General features: G+C 38.5%; 1 pseudogene; it reads left to right on the top strand.

The window, feature by feature from the left end:
• Nucleotides 1-25: 25 nt before the first annotated feature.
• Nucleotides 26-3081, top strand: LOC109118175 (annotated as a pseudogene).
• Nucleotides 3082-7983: the final 4902 nt, after the last annotated feature.

The raw sequence follows: 7983 nt of genomic DNA, 5'->3' as shown, positions 1-7983 counted from the left end.
CTGCCGGCCGGCCCCGCCCCCCACCTCTTGTAGCTTGTCTGCCAGGTGCGCTGAGGACTCGGGCGGCGCACGAGGCGGCGCGTTCGGGTTTCCACGGTGAAGGGGGCGGAGCCTCTGAGAGAAAGTTTCCACCGAAACTTGGACTGGCGCGCGACCACGGACGCCTAGCCCTTGAGGGTTCGCCTTTCGCCAGAACTTCACCTCTTCACACCCAGCGCCAAAATGAATAAGTAATAAAGCAATAAATAACCCCCTGAAGTGGGCAGGGCGGAATGTGATCTCAGGACGAGGGGTTGCTGTTTTGCTTTTTAAGCGCAACCTCTGAGTCTCCCGGCTGGTCTGAGAGACTGAGGAACTCGCGGCCCAAGTCTGAGCAGCGCGCAGAGCTGGAGTGCAGGTGAGTGCCGGCGCCTCGGCCCCGCTGCCTGGCCCGGGCCCTTCTGTCCGCCACGCCCCCGACGTTCCCGGCCGAAGTCAGACTCCCGATCCTGCGGGAGGAATCCGAAACCCGGGTAGAGGCTCTCTCGACATTTTCACGGCCCTGTGGTCTGTGCGGCTGAAACCTGAGGTGAGCCTCAATCTGAGCGCTGGGGCATGCGAAGGCTGAGGTGCAGTGGAGGCTTCCGACCGCAACCGCACCCTCCTGGCCCCTCACCAGAGTCTCCTTTGGAGGAAGGAGCTGGCTTCCTTTCTGGGTGAATGGCATCCGGAGAGAACCAAAATGAGCTGAATCTGGTTTCAGTTCTCCTTTGCAACCATAGTAATATGCAGATTTCACACTTTCTTAGGCCACTGTCTACCACCACCGCGGTGCTTGTGGGTGGCAGCAGGGACACAGGATAAACATGCTTTATTTCTCAAGATTCACCAGCTTTCACTCGTGATAAGTGGAGTGAAGAAGGGAGTCCTAGGTATAAAGTGGGGAAGGAAGGATGAATGAGGTAGAGCTAGAGTAGGAATCAGAAGGGAGTTTCTGTGCAGCGCGTCACATTGGCCTGTGCTAGTAGTTGGGCTGTAGAAGAATCACACATTTATTCAACATGTATCTATTTATTGAGTGTTTGGGCACAGTAGGCACTCTTTAAAGGGTTAGGAATACCTCATGGAACACATAAAAATCCTAGCCTTCGTGGAGCTTTTCTTCTAGAGGGATAGTTGATAAATAAGGAAAATGTGAACCAGTACCAAATGATTAGAAACGTTGTGTGGCTTTGAATGTAGCTCAGCTGTAGAACACTTGCATAGCATGCACGTGGCCCTGAATTTGATCCCCAGCAACCCCAAAAGAATAAGTGCTATGGAGAAAAATTAAGCAGAGGTACAGAAGCAGATGAGGGGTGTTCATGGAACAAGATCTCTGGGCAGAAAACTTTCTAGGTAGAAAGCACTGCAAATGCAAAAGTCCCCGAAACAGAAATATGCCTGCATGTGCTAGGAACGATCAAGAAGGTAGGTAGAAGAATGGAGATGAAGTCAGATGTAAGACATGGAAGTGCTGCAGATCAGGTGAGACTTTTGCCCTGGTGAATTGGGAGCCACTGAGGGTTTTGTGTATAAAAGTGACATCTCTGACACTGGATGTCATCCTGTGGTTTGAGTACGTATCCCCCAAGGTCTATGTGTTAAAGGGTTGGTCCCCAAACCGTGGTATTATTGAGGTGGTGGAACCTTTAGGAGGTAGGGCCCAGTTGGAAGTCTGACAATCAGTTGTGGAGGTGTGCCCTTGCATGAGCTGTTGGGACCCAGGACAGATCCCTCCTTTCACCCTCTCTCCCCAACTATGAAGTGAAAGTTTCCTCTACCCCAAGATCCCACCATGATATAATGCCTTCCTCTAGACCCATACACAAGCAGCCCATCAGCCATGTACTGAAACCTCCAAAATTGAACCAAAACAAACCTTTCCTCCTTATAAGTTGATTATCTGATATTTTGTTACAGTAATGGAAAGCTAACTGGCACAGATCACTTTTAACTGTTAAATTGAGAATAAACAGTATAGCGTAAGAGCTGGGTGCAGAGACCAGTTATGAAACTATCAAAATTGTCCACAAGTAAGATACAGTGCCTTAGGCCAGGGATACAGAGATAAAAATGATCTCATGCAGGTTCCTCACAGATTAGATTTGGGATATGAAAGAAAAGACAAGGAGAACCCTGAGGCTTTCAACTTAAACAGCTGTTAAAAGTGAATCGCCATAGCAAAGATGGAGATTACTTCAAAAGACTCAAGTTGATAAAGTTAAGGCAGAAAAGAAAATGCTTTTTTTTTCCTTTTGGGGGTCTAGGGATTAAACCCAGGGCCTTGCTCATGTTAAGTGCACAATCTACCACTCAGCTACATCTCCAACCCCGTGACATATAACTTGAATGATTTTTTAATTTCCTAAAATGAAGAAAATGACCATCTTGTCTTGTTGGTAGAAGTACAAGCATCGAAAGGCTTGAAGAGATATTGCAAGAATGGTGGCAGCAGCAGCATTCCTGAACTAGAGTGGGGCATAACTCTTCTTGCTGTTATGCTTTCAAGCTGTAGTCTGAATCAACTTAAGTTTTAGACAGAAGGTGAGCCTCTGAGAAAAGATGTGTGATCAAGGAGGACAACCTTGGCAGCAGTGACCCTTGAACCAACAACAGTGGATGCAGTCATTCCAGCACCAGCAGGATCCAAGCCAGATTGACTGGGCTGCAGTGGCTCAAGCTTGGATTGCCCAGAGGGAAGCTTCAGGACAGCAAAGATTAATAGAACAACCACCAGGAATGATGCCAAATTGACAAGATATCTACAGTGGAATCTGGGCCTAACAACCATGGGAATTTTCAAGGAGATTCAAACTTTAACAGAATGTGGCAACCGATTTCTTGGTTCTTCATTCCTAGGCTGATGGCTGGAAACACTGGAAATTTCACTTGGCATCTAGTAAAGAGATCATTATTTTTCTCTATCTTGCAACCTCTGGCCTTTTCAGAAGCAGCACTGGCAGAGTAAAATATGTTTAGCCTCTAGTTAAAGGAAAATTGTGTCCCTACATGACAAGTCTGTCAAATATACTCTGCTCTTATGACCCACCCACCTTTTTCTACCCTTTTTTTCAGATAAAGATCTTCCATAAGATTTTGTCTATTTTTATTTTTTATGTCACAATGTGATTGAGATTTCCTCATGCTAATTTAGTTTTCTATGACTTATGTTACTATTTTTAATATGCACTTGAAACTATAAAGGAATTTTGCATTTGGGTATAGTGATGGTGAAGTCATACTCTCCTTTTTCCTATTAATATTTATTTTTTTATATTACTATAAGAATGGAAAATACAGGAAGGAACTCCCAAACATCACTTTAAGAGAATGACAAATATTCCAATTTTGGATACTGTGAGGTAGTTCTTTCTTGAAAGCCAAATATCCCCCAGCTTGAAGGTGTTCTAGTTCCCGAAACTCAAGTTTATATGTGACTTACCCTGACATCCCAACCCCCAAAGCCATCCCCCTTCTACTTGTTGAAACCCTGGTGAGTTATTAAACCTCTTTGTACCTTAGTTTCCTCTCCTAAAATCAGCAAAATTAATACTTAGTTTTTTCCCTACCTCACAGGGATGTTGTGAGGATAAATGTGTTCATGGAAGAAAGAACTTATATAAAGTTTTGAGGTATTATTTTTATGGTGTTATTATTGAGCAAAAATAGAAAAATACAACAAAGAAGTTGTTTTGGGTTTTGTTACATTCATTAAAAATAATGTTGGGCAGAGGCCGGGGATTTAGCAAAGTGGTTCAGTGGCCTGCCTTGCAAGCGCTAGGACCCAAGTTCAATCCCCGGTACCAAAAAAAAGAATAATAATAATAATAATGTTGGGCAATTTTTTCTGTTTAGGGTATAAATTACAGTGGCATTAACACCTTTGAATTATTTGTAAGATACTTTAGTTAATTGCTTATTTTTAAGATACACAAGAGGAATTTGATCAAGTTATAAGTTTTTTAACATCTATTTCTTTTCTGGAAAAAACAACTTTATTGAGATCTTGGTTAAAAAAAAGGAAAATAAAATGAAGAAAATAATATCTACTGTATTGTACAAGGATAACATGAATTAACCCAGTGAAATGTCTAGCACAACACCCAATAGAGGACATGGTAGGCACTTAAGAATGTTAGTTCATGATACAAATATGAATCTCATACATATCCATTATGCCCTGTGGGAATGAAACTATTATCATTTCACAGGAAATATGTCTTACTAGAATAGAAGGAAATGAGGACAGAAACAAAAGGACATGAAATAAAAATGTAAGAAAGAGAGTCCAACAAAGGTACATAAAGAGATCTATCTGCAATGACTCTTCTAAGATCTGCTTCCCCTAGAGGATACCTGTCACATCAGAATTAGCTAGTGTAGAAAACAGTGAAATATAAGAAGTGTTATATATCAAAAAATATCTACAACATATGTAATATGCAAAGGGTTTTGCTTGCTATTCCTGTAAGAATTCTTTCAAACAAGATATAAAAATAGAAAAAGTTGGGCTAGAGGTCTAGCTTATTGACAGACCACCTTCCTAATATGCACAAGATCCTGGGTTCAATCCCCAGCACCTAAAAAAGTAGGAAAATAGTCAAAGAAGATAAACAGATAATTCTCCAAAAGTAAAAAAGGCCAATATATGGATTTCAAAAGTCCAGCCATATAAATTAAACTAGATTAGAAGACAGTTATTTTTTCTTTATAAATTTGGCAGAGATTAAAATAATGATGTGTATTTTTGGATTCTGGACAATATAAAATGTTGAAGGATATGTAAATTATGATAATGTTTAGCAATCTGTACTTGAATCCTTAAAATGCATATTTTTCCCAGGGCCTACATGCCAGGCAAGCACCCTGCTATATACTTTTGGAAACACTCATGGGGATTTATTCTCTAATATTCAAATATTTGCTAAAAATTTACATATCAGAATGTCCATTACAGGGTCATTTAAGTATAGTGAAAAATTGCACATATCCTAAGTATCCAAGAAAACAATTAGGAAAAGCATTGTACTTTATGATATAGTCATGGTATGATAGTCTAGGAGATGTTAAAAATAACATCACTGAAAAAGCAACAAGAGCAAAGCAGGAAGCATAGCAATACAGTACCTTACTTCAAACTATACTTCAAAGCAATAGTGATAAAAATGGCATAGTGCTGAAAAAAAAACAACATGTGAATCAATGGGACAGAATACAGAGTACAGAAAATTCCCCAGACACACTCAGATATTTCATCTTTGATAAAGGAGCGAAAAACAAGTTGGTGGAAATATGGCTTATTCAGCAAGTGAAGCTGGGAAAACTGGTTATCTGTTTGCAGAAGATTGAAACTGGACTCTTCTCACCATATACTAAATTAAAACAAAAATGAATTAAAGATCTAAACATTAAACCTACTGGCAGATTAAAAAAGTAAAACACTTGTAGACACAGATATGGGAAAGAATTTTTTAAACAGAACCTGAATTGCCCAAGAAATAGTCACAAGAATCAATAAATGGGATTATATCAGACTAAAAAGCTGCACAGCAAAAGAAACAGAGTGAAGAGAAAACAAAGAATAGGAAAAAATTTTGCCATCTACACCTTAGAAGACTACTACCTAGAATATACAAAGAACTCAAACAAATTAAATCACCTAAATTTAAAAACTCGGTCAAGAAATGGGCAAGAGAAATGAGCAGACATTTCACAGAGGAAATACAAATTGTTAACAAATATATGAAAAAACATTCAACATCTTTGTCCACTAGAGAAATGCTAATTAAAACAACCCTAAGAGTCCATCTTACTCCAGAGGAATGGCGGTAGTAAGAAATCAAATACTGGTGTGCCTGTGGTGAAAAGGAAATTTTTGGTGGGAATGTAAACTAATAAAACCATTACAGAATCAGTATAGAAATTTCTCAACTGAAATCCAAAATTTCATATGACCGAGCTATCCCACTTCTAGGTATGTTCCCTAAATTGCTTAAGACATCCTACATCCTACTGTAGTGATACTTGCATACCAGTGTTTATAGCAGCACAATTCATAACAGCTAAATCCTGGAAGCAACTTGTATACTCATCAACAGATGATTGGATAAAGAAAACGTGGTATTGATATATATAATGGAATACTACTCAGCTGTAAAGAATGACAAATTTGAGACATTTGTAGGAAAATGGATTCACCTGGAAAGTATAATGTTGAGTGAAATAAACCAGACACACAAGATTAAGTACCATTTGCTATCTCTCATTTGAGTGAGGCAAAATATAAACAGTAACAAAGGATAAATAAAAGGATAAAAGGGGGATAAATATCTTTCAACATGGAGTAGGACCAAGGGAACAAGGATGAGGAGTGAGGATAAGGGAAAGAGCAAATTAGAATAAAGATATGCCATATACAGGAACCTAAGAACCTCAATTAATATAAACATTATATGCCATAACATGAGCTGAGATTAAAATATCAGCAAGAATGAAAATTGGGATAGATGAATTGGAGGACAGGGTGGGGTTAAAAATCAAACAAGCTATAGTATATACATGTAACCATTCCCAAGACAATTGTAAACTGCACATACTGCAAACATGAACTAATAAAATTTTAAAAAGCAAATAAATTGTTGAAAAATATCTTACATGGAAATATGTTCCCAATATATTATATAAAATAAGCCTACTACAAGACAATGCTTAAGTAAGACTGTCTTTTTTTTTTTTTTTTACTGTTTTTTTTTTTTTTTTTTTTTTTTTTGGTGGTCCCACACGGAAAGTAAGACTGTCTGTATAAATACTAGTAATGATTATCTTGATACTAGGATTATGGTTTATTTTTATTCTTTGTGCTTTTTCTCCAATTCCAGCTTTTCTGATATAAATATTTTCTATTAGGAAAGAATTGTTGGAGGATAAGCAGTGTATATGATGAGTGTGCATCTAGCAAACAGCCACTGGTTTCAACCTATTGGCTTATAAATTGCAATAATTAATTGAGCAAGAGTTAGAAATAAATACTAGCACTAATTTAAATACATATAATTAGTGCTTGGGTCTGAAATGCCTCCCAGATGCCAATGTGTTAAAGGCTGAGCCACTGTTGGGAAATGGTGGAAATGGAATGTGGTGGGACCTAGTGGGAGGTCACAGGTCATTAAAGTGATGCCCTCAAAGAGGTTTATAGGATATTACTCTCCCTACCGTTTCTGGCTGCCAAGATGTGGGTGGTTGTACTCAACCATGCGGTCTCACTGAAGCCAAAGCAGCAGAGCCAACAAGTCATGGGCTGAAAACTCTAAAATATGAGCAAAATAAACATTGTCTCTTTTTAAGTCAGTTTATCTCAGGTATTTTATTATAGTCATGGAAAGCTAATACAATTAGTAACATTCTTTGCTAACATTTTCTATATTGTATTTTTCTTTATCTAATTTTATTTATCTTTACCCTCTTCAGCTGTATTAATTTATGCTATTTTACAACACTGAAATTGTATAACTTTCATGCAGAAGACAGGATTCCTCTTTCTTTTTTTTCTTTTTTTTTTTTATTGAGTTTATTGGTACATTTAGGGATACAGTACAGTTACATTCATTGTTGGGATCATGTACCTTTACATGGCAAGTCTTGATTCTCATTTTTTTCCCCTTACCTCTGCCCTCCCTTCACCCCCTCCTCCCCTCCCCATCTACAAACACTTTATTTTCATCTTTTCATTCTCTCACATTTTTTTCTTTTCCCTTTTTGTTCTTCCCCTACGTATCACACCTTCCCTACACCTTTAGCTCCTTTCCTCCCATTTCTAAATGTCAGTAATCTTATTAGAATCTTATGCATTGTTGCAGAATATTCACACCAGGGAAACTATTTGGTATTTACACATGTGGGACTTATTTATTTCACTTAGGAGTATATCTTCAATATGTATCCATTTTCCTATGAATGAATCTA

The sequence above is a fragment of the Fukomys damarensis genome, unplaced genomic scaffold (assembly GCF_012274545.1).
Source record: "Fukomys damarensis isolate Sample0158 unplaced genomic scaffold, DMR_v1.0_HiC HiC_scaffold_38, whole genome shotgun sequence".
In the NCBI taxonomy this organism is placed as follows: Eukaryota; Metazoa; Chordata; class Mammalia; order Rodentia; family Bathyergidae; genus Fukomys; species Fukomys damarensis.
This window is presented reverse-complemented; position numbering and strand designations above follow the sequence as displayed.